General features: G+C 47.6%; 1 long non-coding RNA gene across 1 annotated transcript in view; it reads right to left on the reverse strand.

Moving 5' to 3' along the window:
- LOC149361417 (uncharacterized) overlaps positions 1-6,712 on the reverse strand; it is a 70,562-nt gene extending 63,850 nt beyond the window's left edge. Inside the window, exon 1 of the long non-coding RNA XR_016288408.1 lies at positions 6,340-6,712. This is a non-coding gene — a long non-coding RNA (uncharacterized LOC149361417). The remainder of the gene's footprint in view (positions 1-6,339) is intronic.
- Positions 6,713-20,406: the final 13,694 nt, after the last annotated feature.

Consider the following 20,406-nt stretch of genomic DNA (forward strand, 5'->3'; position numbering starts at 1 on the left):
CGTCACGGTCTGGGTTACCACTGGGTCGCTCGGCCATAAAGAACAACGACTGCAAGCAGCGGTTACCTGCGGGAAAGAATATGTCAGTTCACGTGGCCTCGCCTGCTCCACCGAAAAATCCGAACTCCGGCGAGTCCACAAAGGGAAACACAAATAAGGGTCCCTCAATGTCTCCCTCGAAGGAAAGCTAATTTCCGAACGAGACAAGATACGAGTCTTGGGAATGTGGCTGCAGAGCAACCAGCGATGCGGCCATACGATCGGCCTGCGGAATTCGAGAATCGTACTGCGAGCATACCGGACGCAATTCGCCAGACGCTAAAGGTTCGCTCCCTTCCCCGGAACATGGACCCCAACTTGCATGCGGCCCGTAGAGCAGCCCGGGCGAAGTATGTACAGAAAAATCTAGCTACAAAATCCACAACGGTATACACGGACGCGGCTCCGTATACAGGAAGATCACATAACAGCACAGTGGCCGTAGTTATTGATTCCAACCTAAACGAATTAGCTAGCGCCTCAGTGAGGGATTGCACGGTAACCGAAGGGGAGGAGCTGGCCGTAGCTCTAGCTGCGGTAGCCGGTTATCGAAGCAACATGTCCCTTACCATCCTTACAGATTCGAGAGAAGCGTGCCGTAACTACATGAACGGCCACATAGGTCGCGCCGTGCTCCGGCTCCTCCAGAGCGCGACCGCACCAAAAGTCACACAGAGCATTTACTGGGTGCCAGGACACACCAACATAGCGGGGAATGAACGCGCCGACGAGGCAGCTCGAGGGTATACGAGCCGAGCTTCCTCCCAATCGGACGATCTACCCGACCGAGTCGGCCCTACGTACTCAGACATTCTCAACTACTATAATGGGGTACGGATCCGCTATCCGCCGCCTCATCCTGATCTAAATCAACTAGAGGCAGTATATTGGCGCAGATTGCAGACAGGAACATTCCCAAACCTGCATATCCTTAGCAAGATTTACCCGACGCAATATGGGGACACTTGCCCGTGGTGTGGCAGCAAACCATCGTTGTACCACATCACGTGGGAATGCAGTAAGAACGACAGCTTTCGCAAAGAACCGAGTGCAGAACAGTGGTGTGGGAGCCGGCTCTCCAGCGGCGATCTGGGTTGCCAACAAGGTCTGATCCAGCACGCCCAACGAGCAGCGAAGCTCAGCGGAGCCCTGGAATAGCAACAAAACAGGTGTAGACTACATGGACGCCTCCGGCCCTCACCACGGGGGATGGTACACGGCCGCTCTAGTTCACAACAGCAACACAGTTAACGGCCTCAGTTTCAGAGCCCGCAGTGCAACACAAGCAGAAGAGGTCGCGATTGCTCTCGCGGCCTCACATTCCAATTCAAAATACATAATCACCGACTCGCGAGGGGCCTGTCGGAACGTCGAACAAGGCTGCACTCCCTTCCTAGCCTATCGAATATACCAAAAATTCAGGGGCAATTTGACAGTCTAAAGTGGGTAGAAGCGGAAGCGTTTTCCGCACCACCTTCGCTGTTTCTGTGGCACTGGTGGCATCACATATAATTGAGTACTAATTACTAAGTGATGACAAATCGCTAATTTATGGTTAATTACTGATTAATGGCTGAATACTAATTAACTTCTAATTAATGACGCTTAATCTTCGCCTTTAGGAGTCGAACGCGACAGCGTGTTGTTGCGCTGCCAGGGTGTCCACGGAACGCCACCACTCGTTCGGCGCGATGCCTCGCCCTTTGAACGCAATGCTTTTTTGAGGAAAGGAAATGGCGCAGTAATTCTCTGTCATCTCGGTGTACACCTGAACCGCACCGTAGAGGAAGGGAGGAAGTGGGAGTGAAAGAAGATAGATAAAGAGGAGCCGTAATGAAGAAAATGAAAATTGTATTTGAGGAAAGGAAATTACGCAGTAACTGTCTCACAAAATTCAGGGGGGCACTTTTTTGACCTGAAGTGTGGTCACTGATGTGTGGTTAAGATGTTAAGCTTCGCCCCTAAGAGTGGAACGCGACAGCGTCTTGCAACGCTGCCAAGGAGTCGATAGAACGCCATCGCCCATTCGGTTCTAGGCCTCGCTCGTCGGTAAATTGGCTTTTGAGGAAAGGAAATGTATCTGTCTCTCATTTGTCGGTGGACACCTAAACCTCGCCGGAAGGGAATGGAGGAGGATGAGAGTGAGTGAAGACACCGTATTCACTAAACGCGCCTTTGTTCATTCCAAACCATCGAGCTGGCATGGCGGAGTGGATAGCGTGCTCGTCTCTCACGCCGAAGACCGGGGTTCGATTCCTGAGCTCGAGCAATTTCTTCATCGGTTTTATTTATTTATATGGCCTGACTAGTAAAGCTAATTAGGCTAATTAGTAATTAAGCAATTAACTAAGCTCTGTCACACTTACTTGGAGCATCACTATACGATCCCTTCAATAGACGATATGCGAAATGCGCAGCGCCATCTCTCGACGCTCCGAGAACTAAGTCCTCCATGTTGGCACGGTACAGAAAACGAAACCGCTGCCCAGCGTTGGGTTAAAACGGCTGCGCTTCGTTTGAAAAGTAAAATGCCGATGCAGTGTTGCGCTACCCTCTACACTGTGAAAAGATACTACGATGCGTGCCAGAACTAGGTGCGTTCCAGCTTTTCGCTTTTCTATTTTTTTTACTCCGTCCCAACGTTTTAGTAACACAAAACGCCATGCGAGGTATCATGTGTCAGCACGCGGATCAGTGCGCAGCTTTCGCTTTCTGCGCTGATTTTTGACAAATCTCTCGAGGTGATTTGCGTTTAAATTAAGATAAGGACCACAACCTTTGTTGTCTCTGATCAAAATTAGAAGCCGATTTCGTGCATTTCTCAACTCTCCGGTCGGGCGTGAATATATATAGACGTATACTTGAACAACGTAATAGAGAAGGTAATTTTTTTGAGCGGGCCAATCGCTCGTGCCGTGGCGAAATAAGTTCACTCAAGAACCATATGCCGATTACTGCTTAGTTTGCTACGTGTTCAGTTAAGTTTTTCCCGCGTTCAATTAGTTTTAGAAGGGCCAGCAAACTCTCTGGACCATACGCATATGAAGCAATACACCCTACGTATAAAAACTGAGGTGCGAATGCTTTATTTCTTGAGGATTCCTATACCTTCCATATCTGCGGCGACGAAAATCTAAAAAAAAGAAGCGAATAATATAGCTACTTTATTATGAAGGAGGGACGCATTTCTAAGCTAGAAAGTTCGTGCAACAGTGTTCTGAAAACGCTTCAGGCCGTCAGATTTTGTTATCGTTGTGGCAAGCTTCAACAGCTTGCTTCGCAACAAAGCCATTTGTCCAAGTTTGGGAGTAAGCTAATTAAGTTTCGGAAGCAACCGAACATGCTAATTTCGCCCCTGCACACACAACTTGACCAGCGTATCGAGTCCGTGCAGGCACCTACAGCTGTACGCTCTTTCTCTAATCAAGCCGCCGCGGTAGCTCAGTGCTTATCTGAAAAAAAAAAAAAACTGCGTCTTTGCTTACATTTTGAATTATATATGCCCACTTTCTTTTTGGTAATATCGATTGACAACATCGCAATACTCGCTTCAACTGCGTCTTAAGCAAGACGCGGTTTCAACGAATTGCGGCGAAAATCAACCGACGCCGGGCTCTGAAACGGTGACGTTGAAAACCGCAGATGCGCATTGCACATTACAGTAAAGGAATCGAATTACGCAGCTGGTCGAGGGTCTTGTGTGATTATACTGCAATGCACGAAGCTCCTGGCGTCGGCGCGAACGAAAGTTCGCACTATCACAGAAGTTTGTCAACACACGTGCGCACTTAACGCAAAATAACCGCTCGCTACCCTACCAGATGAATTCACGTCCACCTGGGAATAAAATAGCCATGATAATGCGAGATGCTTGAACTGGTGCTTTAATGCGAGCATTAAAACGACAACAGCACACGGTCACGGTTCGACTTTCCAACCCACTTTCGAGTGCCGATTATTGCGATCATCAGCGCCAGACTTAAAGCGAAGCTGAGGACGCGGTAGGAGTAAGCTGGCGCTTATTGAAAGCACCTACATTTAGTCAAAGATCAGCTGTGAAAACAACGCAGCAGCTGAAGCTTGCCTGTTGAAATTCCACTCGCAAGAAGAAAGTACGCATAGCAAACGATGCACCAGCTCGACGAGCTCGACCGCGCCAAGATGGAAACCGGAAGTTGTGGGCGCGGTGTTGCCAGACCGCCAAGCAATTTCGCATATCGTCTATTGGTTGCATGGTTACTAGCCTAAGTACAATTGGCCCCGTTTGAAATTTGCGCACTGTGACGTCACGACCGTTTCCACCAATTGAAAAGCGTGACATTTTCTGTCGACAACTGCTGCTTACAACGATGAGACATTAAAGGCTTCCGCCTTAAAATTGCATACGGGATACGGACCGCGCACACCGTTACCTCATATGGGCCCCTGCTCATCAGGGGTTGGCAGGAAACGAGGCAGCAGACGCAGCCGCCCGTGCGCTCTCTCACCGGGCTGTTTTCTCCTCCCCACGTGATCAAGAACCCGCCTTTAATCCGGTCTATACGTTCAAAAATATCGCAACCTACTATCAAGATAGCCATCGCCTTTACCCTAGCCCATGTAAAGGCCTCAAGAAGGCGGATGAGCGGCTTCTCCGCCTCTTCACCGATGCATTGCTGTGCCCGGCAGCCCTAAAACATTTCGACCCCTCCTTTAGCGGCAACTGCCCGCACTGTGTGCGGTGTCTTCGGACACCTATCACATGGTGTGGGCCTGCCCCTCCAACCCGGCCATTCCCCCTATCTCCAACCCAACCCGGGAGGACTGGGAGGCGATCCTGCTCGGCTGCCACGACTTACAGGCCCAACAAGCCTTAGTCGGGCGCGCCCGGGCGGCGGCTACCGCCACTGAGGTCCCAAACTAGGGACCTCCACCTACTGTTTGTAAGGATCGGCCCCTCACGGGCTGATCCAAACACCTCCTGTCCGTTCTGAATAAATGTTTTCACCACCACCACCCCTGAATTAGGGGCACCGACCCTGTGAGAAGAAGGAAGATGGACCTCTTTCTCGTCTGCTACTAGCACCGTTCTAGAGCATTAAAAGTCTTTCCTACCTACCTATCCACCACCCGCTCAGTGCGATGCCTTGGACTTTGAACGCAACGCTTTTTGAGGAAAGGCAATGGCACAGTAATTCTCTGTCACCTGGGTGGACACCAGAAGCGCACCGTAACGGAAGGGAGGAACGCCACCACCCGTTCAGCGCGAGGCCTTTGAACGCAACGCTTTTTGAGGAAAAGAAATGGCGCAGTAATTCTCTGTCATCTCGGTGGACACCCGAACTGCACCGTACAGGAACGAAGGGACGCCACCACACGTTCGGCGCGACGCTACCGGTGCTTGTGTGCCGGTCCTGTAGGAGCGCATAGTCTCGTTAAATCCCGTATGGTGCCCGGATGATCTCGTTTCAGTGCCCAGATGAGTGGAATTTAGTGCCCGGGTGTTCGCTCTCGGTCTCGGCGTGACGGCACCACACTGCCACAACGGGAGCTAAAAGCATTTCATGCTTAAAACACGAACATGTAAGGGTGAGTGCATTACCCTCCCGCCTTAAGAAACCGCAACTGGCACAAGATGCGTAATGCAATATGAAAAACGAGAGCACGTGCACGGGTCTGGTGAAAACAAAAGGTGCTGGAAGGGTCAACGACCCCTTTAAGCTTAACAAGACCCTTCGGTTAATTGATGCGGCTCGAAAATACACGGCTAAGTGCTCTAGCGTCTCGACCAAAGAAGGCATTTTAAAAAATTGTGACGCAACAGATGCTGCACAAGAAATGAGAACGAGCGCACATGCAGGACTAACGTAAAACAAGAGCTGGCCGGAAGTGCAAGGACCCGTCAAGGCTGAGCGAGGCGTGCTAGGACAACCATTAAGGTACGCATAAGCAAACGCAAGCTGCAAAACAATTTTCAATAAAAAGTCTCAGTAAAAACATGTCACTGTAAAAAAAGAAACCGCAATAAATTAACTACGAAAGCAGGACCGGTGGGAAAACAAGTTTAGGCTAGTAGGGTTACGGTCCACTTCAGCCTTTTTCTTAACGAGGCTTAGCCAACAAATGCCTCGATTCAAGTTTCTTCTGACTCTGGTCACCTCCCTAGCCAACACCCTTCAGAAAGGCATCCCAGCGCTGCAAGAACGCACAAAGGCTTCGGCTGGAGGCGAGAGGAGAAAAATCCTCAAGTTACTACAATCACTGATTCCTGTCAATGCCTCTCCCCTGCTGTCGCCGGCGAAAACGGTACAAAAAGCTCACCATTGCCTTGTCGACGTCTGCAGTGGCGATGCCTTCCGACCCAGGACAAGTGCAGGCCACCAGCACGAAGTGGAGTGCCTCCACGGAGGCCAGCAACCGGGTCAGGGTACCAGCTCAGGAGCGTAGAGTCCGGGACCACAGCGGCAAGGCATCGAATTTCTTCTGCGTGCTGCTGGCGCGGCACGAGAAAGCCCGGCTCTGGCGTCTCGGCGCAGCGCGTTCGAGAGGAGGCGGGAGCTGTGCATGCCTTCTTTGTCTTCTCTGTAAAAATAGCAGATGCTCATGCGGGGGGATTGTCCGTGGTACAGCGGCGAATGCGAAGGATGCATTGGCACGGGAAAAAAGGCGTGATGCGGCGAAGTGGAATAGTGGAATGACTGAAAATAGACAAAAAGGTATGTTAATTGCTGAAAAATTTTCATTTCATCAACGAAAAATTGCCCGCGCGGCAGCCTGACTGCTCTCGGCAGCGCGTGCTTCGGTTTGGTGCTGCTAGAAACGCTGACTGCCAGTGAACGCCGTCCTGTGCTGTGTGCTTTGTGCTCAAAAAAGCCATTGCGAAATAAACAAATTAAAGTGACCAAAGATAGAATAAAGTACACATTGTGTACATTCGGGGAAATTTTATGTATAGTTAACAAGGTAGAACACCAGTTGCAATAACGTAATTTTGTAAGTAGCCGCAAAGACTACTTTACGAGAATCCCTTGGCGCCCGCACGGAACGACAGAGCTGGTAGAGACACGGGGAGTCCTAACCTCATCTGAGGGACCTTAAAATATTGCGGTGCGGCCCCTCACTGGGGTTGCGCCGGCTCCCGACCAGAGCTAATCCGATCGCCCTTAAATAAATACAACAAGATGGCTACCAGATGTAATAGGAATGCTAAAAACTTTGAAAAATTCCAGATCATCGAATGGAACTGCAGGGGTTTCAGAGCTTGGAAAAAGCGGTCACACCTCCAGCTTTACCTGCAGTCCCTAGGTGACATGCCGGCGCTCATTGCCCTGCAGGAGCCCGGCATAGACGCTAAATTATCAGGCTACAGCACCTTTCAGGGGAGCCCCTCTACGTGCATCCTGGTGAATTAGGCTTACACCGTGGTTCAGGTCGACTTAGACTTGAGTACCGAGCAAGAATATACTATGGTCCGAGTACTGCCTCTCAGTCGCCGCGACCCGTCAATACATATCCTCAACATATAGTGCCCTCCGCGTAAGCCGCGCGTAACTTTCAATGAAATCTTCCTTCGCGCGATAAAATTGGCAGCCAAAGAGCCTCTAGTGATCGTTGGAGACTTCAATGCTCCCAGCCTTCATTGGGGCTACCACTTGGAACAGGCAAGAGGACGTAAGCTGGCGGAGATCATCTCCACCCTCAGCCTCGCATTGCTCACGGACCCGGCGTATCCCACTGGAGTGGGGAATTCGGTAACCCGCGACACGTGTCCAGACCTTTCTCTCGTTAAAAATGCTAGAGTGGCTGCCTGGGAGAACTTGGGAGATTCTCTAGGTAGCGATCACCTCCTTCTCCGGATTACACTCGAGGCAAAGGCAGCGCGAAAAAAATGGGGTCAGGCCAAACTGACCGATTGGCACAAATTCCGGAATCACACTATCCCTCCCGTACTATTTTCCTGCGGCTACGCGGAGTGGGCTAACCACATATACAACATTCAGAAACAACACGTCACAACACTACAAACCACCGAAGAGATCCCCGCAGTGGACACCCACCTCCTGCATTTGTGGGAGGCGCGCCGGAGCTTAACTAAACGGTGGAAAAAGCAGAAAACTAATCGCAAATTACGCGACCGCATAGCCAAACTCACAGAGCAGGCTGCAGCGTATGCTGCCGAGCTCTCAGATTCAAATTGGATAGCACGCTGCGACGCCGCAGCTCATCAGATGAGCTCGAAGGGGACGTGGCGTCTCTTTCGCAGTCTAATCGACCCCTCCCAAACAAGAGGGGAGACGCAAAAGCAGCTCCGGCGGGCTCTGCAAGGGTTCCAAGGTACGACGGCGCAACTTGCGGACACTCTGTGCGGCAGATATCTCTGTCGTATGGAGGACCCGCCTGGGCCAGAGTACATGTACTCTGGCAGGCCTAATGAAACACTCGATGCCCCTTTTGAGTTGCACGACCTTAAGGCGGCCTTAGCAAAAATGCGCTGGGGTACGGCTCCGGGACGGGACCACATAACAGTGAACCTGTTGGCGAACCTACCGGATTCAGCCTACCTTCATTTATTAGAATACATCAACCAGATCTGGGACGGGCGTCCACTCCCTCCCGAGTGGAAAACGTCACTTGTGACGTTTATCCCTAAAACAGGTAAGGCCGTGAATACGGACCACCTGAGGCCCATATCACTGACCTCATGTGCGGGCAAGCTTATGGAGACGATGGTACGGGATCCCCTCTCTCCATACCTGGAGAGTAAGGGCTTCTTTGCAGTCACCATGTGCGGGTTTCGCCCTCACATGTCTGCACAGGATGTCCTTCTCCAGCTGCACAGGGATGTAATACGACCCACAACAATGGAACACAATGACAAAGCCATCCTTGCGCTTGGTCTGAAAGAGACTTTCGACAATGTGAAACACGGAAGCATCCTGGCCAACTTGAGTTCTACCGATTGTGGGGCTAGGACCTACGCGTATGTAAGAGATTTCTTGTCTAATCGCCAGGCCTTTCTTCGGATTGAGGACGAGGAATACGGCCCTTACATGATGGGAACACGGGGTACACTCTTAGAACTAAAGGAGTGCAGAGGAGTGCCCAGAACACACTTTGAAGGAGTATTCGCTTGTCCCATATTCCACTCCTTTTTCCAGAATAAAATTACTCCCTCTGGACAAAGAGTGATCCAACACCTACTCAAGGAGTACTGTACTACTCCTGCAATAGAGTACAGGCACTCCTCCGAGGGAGTAAAGCTACCACATTGAAACAGCATCCTACTACTCTTTCAGGTAGAGTTCCAGGACTCCGTTTGTTAGAGTGACTATACTCCTTCAAGGAGTATCAGCCCAGATCTTATTTTACTCCTTCAAAAGGAGTTTCACGTGTTTTCAATGTGTCCTACTAATTTTCTTATTTCGCATATTCTTCAGAGCAAATTGGTCATATGTTTTGCAGGATCCACCTGCGCTACATCTACAAAAGAGTAATGAGCAAAAGGGATTATAATCTTTGAGTAGAATAATTTTTGCTCATACAACTACTTTATGGATACACTACAGTTTGCACATTAGTATGGTGCTCTGTCTGCGTTGGGAATAACAATGGTTCAAGAAATAATGACACAAATGTACAACACTGATAACTTTTATTTCTCAAGTCATTGCTGTGATTGCTGTGGCTGCCCAAAACACGCTCGGGAGGCGCTCGCTAGGATCAAGCCCCATTAGTGTCTCAAGCAGCAGACAAGCCCGCTTTGTTTTTGGGGTGTACTTGACATTAAATGCCAAGAACACTGCAAAAAGCAAAGTAAACCCATCTACCAAATCCACCGCAGTGAGCTGTAAGCGGTCAAAAGAAACTAACATGCTGGATGATGCCGTAGCTTGCTCGGCTGAGTGAAGGAGCTTTGGCTATGCGTGCATTTCTCCGGGTGCCTGCAAACATGAATGAACATAATGCAAGTAAGAGTCAATTCCAATGCCCTTTTCATACTATCCTGCATGTAACCCCATGAAAAAAAAGAACGAATACAACTAGAATGTACTGATCGTGTGTCATGTCACCACTAGTGTGTACCTATATTGTGACCAAGTGCAGACACGTTTCATTGCAAACCTTCATTCAGAGCTACAATTTTATGAAGCCCAATGCAATTATCACTATGCTAGTCCTTTCAAAAGCTGTGTGCATGTAAAACAAGCACATATTTACCAAATGAAAATTTTAACATGAGCAAGCTCTTCTGCAAGTATCATGATCAGCCTGACTACGCCCACTGCAAGGCAAAGGCCTCTCCCATGTTCTCCAATTAACCCTGTCCTTCGCCAGCTATGTCCACCGTGTTCCTGCAAACCTCCGCCCATGGAACTTTTTGCTGCTTCCTGCTACGCTTGCCTTCTCTTGGAATCCACTCCGTTACCCTTAAGGACCAGCGATTATCTTGCCTTCGTCTTACATGCCCTGCCCAAGCACCCTTTGTTCTCCTGTTTCGACTAGGATGTCTTCAACCCGCGTTTGTTCCCTCACCCACTCCGCCTGCTTCCGATCTCTTAACGTTACGCCTATCATTTTAGAGCGCACCTCTTTGGCGTCCGTTCCTGGGTTTCGCGTCGTCGTCGGCGTTGTCGTCGGCCTCGTAACCAGCTCCGCCCCCCTTTCATCCCCCCAGCGCTAGCAGCGACCGACTGATACCGCTGGATGCTGCTGACGCCGCTAGAGAGTCCAGATAACGTGACTGCATAGAACACCGTCGCCGCCATGCAGAAAGAGGAGGAAAGGGTCCCCCCCCTCTTCTTGTGTGGCGGATAGGGTGCTCTTTAGTTGCCGACGCGCCGGTTATTTCACGTAGGCCCCGGCACGTCGACGAATACGTGACCACCTTCCCACGGCTAGACCTGGTTCTTAGCGCTGCGGAAGCGAGGGTATCATATTGTTTGTGTCGGCATCGGCGGCGTTGTCCCTGAAACCAACTCCGCAGCTGGGGTTGACTCACTATCGAAAAGGTGAAACAGCTTATTTGCTGCGCTCAAATTTCGCATTAGGAAGTAACGTAATCGTCGGTAATTTTTTATTTCCATAGCTCGTTGCGTTGTCCTTAACTTAAGCTGAACTCTCGTTAGCCTCCACGTTTCTGCCCCATAGGTGAATACCGGTAGGATACAGCTGTTGTATACTTTTCTCTTGAGGGGTATTGAAAAACTGCCATTCATGATCTGAGAAAACCTGCCATATGCACTCCACCCCATTCATATTCCTCTAGTTATTACCCTTCATGATCCGGATCAGCGGTCACTACCTGCTCTAAGTAAATGTATTCCCTTATCACTTCCAGTCATTTCTAAAACCACACCTATTGTGCTTGACGGTTTCTTGTCACATAATACATTGTGCAGTTTAAAATATAGGGTAACCTTGAATCGGGAAAACACTTAAACCAATGACAGTTTTCTTGCTGAAGAGAAATGGCTGTTGCAATTCCTGTTTCTCAGATACCATTAACTGAATTTCATGCTCTAAAATAGTGAAGGAAAAATTCAAAATTTTTCATCTCAAAGAGGCAGACAACAAATTTCAGTTTGGTTTGGGTTGGTTTATGGTGTTTAACGTCCCAAAGCAACCCAGGCTATGAGAGACGACGTAGTGAAGGGCTCCGGAAATTTCGACCACCTGGGGTTCTTTAACGTGCACTGACATCCCTTAGCAAAAACTAATACGTTTGGAATATACGGAGGTCTATTTAAAATGTATTTTAAACATATTTTGTATTCATGAATGCACTAAAAATATGTAGGAAATACGTTTCTGAAATTTCATGCTTGGTATTCGAAATATATTTTTAAAATGTGCCAAAAATACCTCACTTAAAGCATACTTCGAGCACTTTTCAAATACATGAAAAAATATGCATGCAGTTTTAGCATCTTGTCAGTGTATTAAAAGTGTATTTTCGGAAATATGAAATTAATTCATCGAATGTATACTTCAATTCTAGAAAACGGGCAGCCCTTGTAAACGTATATGTATGCAGTTTTAGCATCTTGTCAATGTATTAAAAGTGAACTTTCGTAAATATGAAATTAATTCATCCGAAATATATTTCAATCCTAACAAACGGGCAGTCCTTTTAAACGTCTTTGCACACTTCTAGCTGCCATGAACAGTCGAGTGCTCGAAATCGTGTTTCGGGAAATGGCATTTGCGTGTCGTCAATGTATTTGAAGTGTACTTCCGTAAATACGTAATTAATTCGTCCAAAGAACACTGAAATTCTAGCAAATTGGCAGTCCGCATTAGCATATTTGCAGCGCACTACAAGCTGTCGTTGAACAATCTAATGCTCAAAATCGAGTTTCGGGACATCGCATTTTGGTGCTGGCCATCTATTTAAAGTGTACTTTCGTAAATACGCAATTAATCCGTCTGAAGTATATTTAAATTCTAACAAATGGGTTGTCCGCGTAAACATATTTGCATTACACTTCAAGCTACCGTGGAACAATCTAGGGCTCGAAATGACGTTTCAGCGAAGAGTGAAAACTTTCCCTTTCTTGTCATCCTTTCGTTTATGGTAACTTCTAGCAGGAAGGTGATCACCACTTATACCCCTGCTACACGGGCGCTTCGAATGCCTTCCAGCCGAATGTCATCTAACGATGCTACACGTGTTCTGTCTAAGGGAGTGCTTGAAGATAATATTACGCCAATGAATATTAACCGCGTCAGCATGAAATTTCCCCGGGAGTGCGCCGATGAGGACGACTGCACTCATACTGTTGTTTACATCGCTTGTTTACATAACATAAAACGCAATCTGCGCTTTGGTTCTAATAAACAATCTGTTTTCTTTTTTGCTGGTTGTACTCGTGATTGTTTACGCAGTGCTACAATGTGTGGGAAGCGATGATGCGATCGCACGCCTGAGAAAGCCGGGTTGTTGGCATCGCGCAGGACTGGCGCTTCTCGCTTCTTGTCCCGGCTTTCTCCGACGTGACCAGTATTTTTTTTTAAACTACTTTATCCAGAAGTATGTATGGCGACTGTTCGCTTTAACTGAAACGGCCTAACTTGTTATCCACAAGCTAGCGACGGCGACGACTGCTGCTGGCCGTAAAGCACGGCTCGGCAGTCTGGGTCACACCGGCGATACCCGTTCATCGTACGCGTGCCCTGCGATGTAAGCAATAGTTGATTTCAGGTCACTGTTGCCAAAACTACACCTGGTGACCGTTTGCATTCGCTCTTCACAACCGCCGAAATCACAGATCCAACCCTGCGAACTCGCTGGGCCTAGTCGTCGCGGAAGGGAACAGAGCCGTCGTCGATTGAAACTGATTTTGCAAGCGCTTATCGCTGGTGAGTGTTCAGGTATGCACACGTGAAATATAGCCGTTCGTTTCGCTCATTTAGAAGTGCGAGCATACACACACCGCCGCCTCATCACCGTGCTCTCGCTCAGCCGCTGACAAGGCTGACCGTCCGCCGACCGGATTCGTCGGTGTCGTTGGCCTGAAAAACGTGTCCCTCTAGATCATATTATAGTAAACTAGATATTTCACTATAATTACATGCTGTTGTTCAGCGTGATATATACTGTCGTTGTCGGACCAGTGTGACCGCCGTCGTCGTCGTCGCTGTACACTGAAAACGAGCTGAGGCTTTCGAATTCGTTTCGAAAGTGTCGTGCAGCACCGCGGCAGTCCATCGAGTCCGAATGTCATTCCTATTCTCGAATGCCATTCCACTCAATGTCATTCGAACATTTCCGTGTGAGAACGTGATAGCATTATACCAGGAAAAGCGCCTTGGGTACTTCTGGGCCCGAATAAGCCAGCGGAAAGGACCCCGTGTGGCAGGGCAGACCGGCTCCCTTACACGCCCATGTATCTGTTGGTTGACAGTTCGACTCCTGACCTGTGCCTGACGCAAGTTTCAACTAGTAATTCTGTTCTCAATTAATCCCAGATTCGAACGCGACCAGTAGGGTACTTCTGCGATAATTTGGAAGCCCACAGTATTTGCGCAAAAAAAGGCATCACCGTGCAAAATAGTGCGTCGCTTTCGCTGGGTATATATACGGCAAGCCAAGTACAGCGCTTGTCGTAGGATTTGTTGTTTGCTGTGTCGCTGTCGTCTTGGTATGCTGTATGTAGGTATCTCCCGTTCCCATTCAATCACGTGACCTTATAATATCAGACTCCTGTTGATTAATGATAAATACCCGTGTACGATTTGTTAACACTCCAGTTGATGAATTAACCCGTGTCATTCCAAGGAGCCGCCCAGTAGACTTGTTTTAAGCCCGAGTAAACACATTTTTAATGTATTAAATGTACATTTTTAGTATATTTCTGATGTATATTTTTATTGTATTTTTAATGCATTATAAATATGCTAAGCGGGCAAAAATGTATTTTTCACGTATTTTTAAGAACGTTTAAAATATTATTCCTAGTATACTTAGAAAGCATTCGTATTGCAGTTTAAGCATAGGGACGAAAAAATGCGAAATAAATATGAAATTAATACAATACGTTTGAAATGCATTTTTAGCACATCCTCTTTTTCGCTAAGGGATCGCACAGTACACGGGCCTCTAGAATTTCTCCTCCAAAGAAATTCCAGCCGCCGCGGCCGGGATCGAACCCGCGTCTTTTGGGTCAGCAGCCGAGCAAATTTCAGTTGCACATTTTTTTTTAATGATGCATAAGGCATTACTATGCACGGATAACCACACAGTATTCGCCTATGACTGCTAAATAATTTGTAATTAAATATCTTCTCTCTCCTGCTTCACTTTTTAAAACTGAGCAATGGCAATGGCATCAAAGGTCAGTATAAGCCAGGGGAGGCATGAGGAAAACTGCAATATAATTGCGGCTTTGTCATTCATTGTGATTCCGACTCTTAAGGCAGGCTTAAGGCAACAAAGAAGAAAAGCCTCAACTACTGTCCTGGTGCTGGGACGTCTAATAAGAGCTCAGAAGGACTCGGTTTCAATACGCCAGACCCTCCGCATAACATTACCCTGTGCGAAAATACCCCACCCCACCCTAGCTTAATTTCTGTCCACATGCACCAAGGCTCACTGCACCTGTTATAAATATTGCCCTAAATATTGCAATCAAGCTGCCCGTGTATGCATAGGCTATCTGTGCATGGAGAAAGAAAGAAGTTGTTAGGAATGTTTCACACCAAAAACAGAAAAAAAGGCAGCCTGTTTCTCAGAAACAGCTAAGAGCATGAAATGGTGTGTCCAAAAAGATTAGGCTGCTTTGTACTTATTTATGACAACGAGAACTGTCACAGCTGCGCTTTCAAAAATTCAGGAGCTTTGTGCACAAACGTAGCTTCCGTATGCACGTCTTGCAGCACCAACGCTTCCGAATTGAAACGACCGATGAATATGCACAGGAAAAAGCAAATAGCGAGCGCTTGATTTTAAAAGAAAAGCTACCTTGCACAATCAGAAATTTCGCGACAGAACCTTCCAAACAGTGACGTATACTGGTTGCGGTATACCGAATATATACCTAGCAAATAAGTGTGCGCTTTGTTAACGAGCGGGATTCTGTGGCGGCAATGCTACAGCTCCAATTCCGAAAAACTAACGCTGCAAAAATTGAGTTTACAAAATACGTGCGAATGCACGATACACTTCTGCACGCATTTAGAACTTTCAGTTGTGAAACACAAACAACGAATCTTGTGTATGCGTCTTCCTTGGCTGGTAAAAAAATTCTTCTATAAGTCTCCAGTTTGCCTGTGTACTCCACAAATTCTAGGATCCCTGTCCGCTACATGTCAAATTTCACTGAAGCGGAAGTAATACAACCCACAGCTGATGATCTGCTAGGGCAACAGGATTTCAAAAGTTTGAGAAGGGCAGTGGGAGTCCAATCCAGGTGGAGTAGTGAAATTTGACTAGTAACAGACAGGGATCCTCCAATCTGTGGAGGACACCGGCAAATTGGAGACTTACGGAGGAATATTTTACCCGCCAAGGAACACACATACACAACAGGGAACCACAGAGGACTATGGCTTTTACCAGCCCTTGTCCTGTGCCGTTCTCTCTTGTGTATGCGTCTTTTTTGGCTGGTAAAAAAATTCTTCCATAAGTCTCCAATTTGCCTGTGTTCTCAACAAACCGCAGGATCCCTGTCCACTACTAGTCAAATATTTCAACTCCACCTGGCTTGGACTCCCACCGCCCTTCTCTGTGGAGAAAGGGTGACAGCAGCTGGCAAAGGACAAGGTTAACTGCAGATCAACTGGGGAAGCATTATCCTCCACTGATTTTGACGGCAGGTTCACAAGACAAACAAAATCAACTCGAGGAGCGGGGTGCACATCATGCGACTGAATGTCAATGGCCAGTGAAAATGGCACCAGCACTGTGGAATGCACATGCAGAAAACGAGACGCATTTTTTTGTCAACTTTGAGTAGCAGTCTACTGCACTTTTAAAGAGCAAAGCTCTCAAGTATGGCAACACTGGCACTTTTTGTTTTACTGGGGTGAGGGTCGTCGTGAGGGTTGAAGTCCATATTTCTTTTACATCGACTGTGTTAATTGCGAGCTATGTTTACCTAATAGGGGCTGGGCATCTAACATCACCGTTATTTCTTTGCAGCAGTTAAAACAATACAGCACACATTTTATAACATGCTTAACGAATTTTTGGGAGCAGCATGCTTTTACCCTTCTACTATTTGTTGCTACTGAATCAGTTTGGCGTTGACAAAAGATCTGTAATAAGGAGTAATTACTAATTGACATCCACTCGAGCACAGCCAAATGGCTACAAAGGAAAGCTACACAGTTTCACAGAAACTTCGTAGTTAAAGAAAGATTCGTCCTGGTCCGGTGTTCGAACTCAGAACCACCACTCACTGGAGCAGTCGCTCTACAAATTTGTCCAACCTGGACGGCAAGGTTATGGTAGGGCGAGAGCGAATTGATCAATAACTCGAGTGGGAACTGTGTTGGTCCAATGTTTTAGGACCCCTAAAACATTGGACAAACTCAGTTCCCGCATCATGTTACCTCTAAAACATTGGACAAACTGAGTTCCCGCTTCATGTTACAATACTGAGTGACATTTTGGTCTATACACCAGAAATACCGGTAAAGCATCATGATAGAACACAATGTTTTTTAAAGGGATAAAGGAATATGTTCGCCCTTTCAGAGGGCACATATGCATAAGAGGCAACATGTGTGAAATAGTCACTGCACCTGAAGCAGTGTAAACTCCATTATGTTAACAGCAGCAGTCAAAAGCTTCACGAGCGACTATTTCATACAGATCATGCAATTACATCCATGTAATTCAGGATCAGATTCATGTGATTATACAGGGAGGTACTGCTGCTAAGTGCACGTAGAGCTCTGCATGCCTTTCTAAACCCGGCTGTGAGCCTATGTCTACGAAATGTTTCTAAATAGGCAGGTAAGGTATGCATCACTGGAAAACAATACCTACCACAAACAGCTGAGGAGAGATAGCACAGCCAAAAGCTGGAAGCACGAATGACCCACTAGATACTGGCAGCTGGCAACTGCAAATAAATATGTCAGAGCAACTGCTGTCAGTGGCCGTAACAATGTCATGAATGACAAGAGAAGAAATTGTCTACTGCTTCATAAATTAGAATAAGGTATTAACATAGGAACACAAAAAGCAATGAGATGGCCCATGACAAAAGAAATGAACAGATTGTATGTGATGCACCGATATACATTTTTTCAGTAGATTTACATGACTGTCACAACCGTATAGAAAGATGAGCAGGCTGGAATACCACTATTTTTATGCATGATGAAAAGAGCGTGACTATTCGAATATAGCATGCACAGGATTTAATTATTACTACTAGGGTGCTTTGCAGCAGCACCGAAGGTATTTTTAAATTGAACGTAGCGACCAGTAGACCCGTCTGCTTTGCACAAATGACGAGAGGATGGAAAAGGCATGCATTCATTAGCAAGAAGCACGATATCTCACATTACAGCATGAAACGAAAGTTGGTATTGCATTTAACAAATCTGCACAGAAATAAAAACTGCCTAGTGGCAATGCAAGTAAGAGCAAGGGAAAAAAATACCGAAGAAAACTGGTGAGTGTGGTGCAGGGAGGTCTGTGGGTAGGGTCTCGTGCCTGGAATAGTTCCGAGCGCGGAGAATCGCCGGCAGCACAGCTGGTGGCAGTCAACAAAGAATAAATAAGAGAAAGTGAAAATCAATAACAAACCATCACCGATATAGCGAACGACTTGAAAGCGGGCCGCACAAACGAGGGATATAGCAAAAAGCTGGAAATCCTAAATAAGTGCGCAGTTGCATCCCAAACAGTTCTCAAAATCTGAAGGCGAGGAAGCATCGACACCTACACCTCAGGGCAGACGCAAGAACGATCTAACTGACATAATACTGTGTCAAATTCTGTTCCATGGGGAAGCACAGATAAAAATTTACAAACGACTAGGCAAGGGATATGCCCCAGCCCTGTCTGTTGGCAGCTGGCCTAGCGCGAGTGCTCTGTCGCGCGGCACTGCCGCTCATCGTCATCTTCTAAGTAGCACAAATCAATCCGACGGGCACCAGCCGCGAGGCAACTCGACCGTTGTCAGTTCCCTTGTCTGTCTGCAGCTGGCCTAGCAAGAGCGCTTCCTAACGTGGCACTGCACGCTCATCATCCTCTCCTACGTAGCACAAATCTATGCTATTGGAATGTAGTAAACATTGTTGTTTTTCGCAGCGCTAGCAAGCGACCGCATAACTCTGTTGTGATAACTGGTGGCATTTTTATTCACCGCGGCACCCGAGTACTAAACGCAGATAGAGACTATGGAGCAACAGTTGCCGCGGCCGACAGCGCGCATCTCAATGTGGCGACGCATGAATACGTAGTGCGCGGGCCGCGGGCGAACGGACCGTCGTGTGAATCGGCCTTAACGCATTATAGCTGAGGCAACCGCACGCAGACTGCCTGCACTGCCATCCCTATATAGGCGCACACTAATAACGCGTGCGAATAGAGATCAGAAGTAAAGAAACGTACACGGGCCTCACCGTTCAGACGGCTCATCAAGGCTTAGCAAAACCGCACATTCTTCTTCGTTGCCTCTCCAGATGACAAGAAGTCGTAGCGCTACCTTTCTTCACGGCATTACCCGTTCAAAATCACCAGTGTTGACAGGGCGTAATTCTCGTTGTTGGTTTCCAAAACACACTTGTGTTCTTCATACACGTCCACCGCACGAGCACTCAAACAATGCTACGAAAACCCAAATAACACAAAACGTGACGACGGCTGCAGTTTTGCTTCGTTGAAAAAGCCTACAAATGCGCTTTTTTTATTACCATATTTGAATTGTGTTCGCAACAAAAACAAAGTATATTTTTTCCTTTTATTTCTTTATTAAATGCGAATACCAAAGCGCTTTTAGATACTTTTGCTGACATGTCGTTTGTAGAAGCTGCGATCCTGTGATCCCATCTCCGGGTGTCCTAGCAGACGACGGCGCAGACGACGCTGTTGACGGAATGCAATTTCGATTGACGGCAGCGAAAATCCCTTAAATGCGACAAAAAAGGCAAAGAAACGCACCGTATCGCAAACTGGTCCATATCAAGGATATGTTCGACGCGAGCGGTAGGACAAAGAGCAGCTGCGATGCATTACTCTACGCGACACTGGCATGCTCGACGGAGATCTGCATGAAACAGAGCTTAAATGTGACCCGTACAAGCGGATTACTGTGATATCAACTGCGTTACGGAACTACGACGATACTTGCTTCACACTTTAGCTTATATGCAACAGCGGCCCGCACTCGCCGCACCCCGTTCGAGTGTACTTTCACTAGCAAGAGCCCACATGCATGGAAGCCGACAGAAGCAACTGTCTTTTCGAGTTCAGATTGTTCCGAGAAATACGCAGCTTACTTTAGCACGTACTCGAATTCAAGTTCTCAGCCTGTGTGTCACGTACGGTGACGATGGCGTCGAGGACGAGCTTAAGAATCGCCTTAACGTGCCCGCAACGCAGCCGGTATCCCAAGCATTCATGCGCTAATTGTTGTTCACCTGTACTGCGAACGTGCGCTCAGTCGCAGGCCAGCAGCTAGCTGCTCGATTTGCCAGCCTTGCGAGTACAATTAGCAAGTTTCTGAGCCAATCTGTGAGCGAACCGAGCTTTCAGCAATGACGCTGCTCGCGAGCGCGCCGCGCGACAAGCTTCTGCCTGCTCCCTGGCTGCCGTATTCGTAGCTAAGCCTAGGAGGTTTCACTTCGATGCCAGAGCTGAGAGCGCTTCGAAACTGGCTAGCGCTGAGGTGCTACTCTTTGCATTGTAAGTACGTTTTATTGTGAACTATG

This window comes from Amblyomma mixtum, chromosome 2 (genome assembly GCF_055824585.1).
Source record: "Amblyomma mixtum isolate Tamu chromosome 2, ASM5582458v1, whole genome shotgun sequence".
NCBI lineage: Eukaryota > Metazoa > Arthropoda > Arachnida > Ixodida > Ixodidae > Amblyomma > Amblyomma mixtum.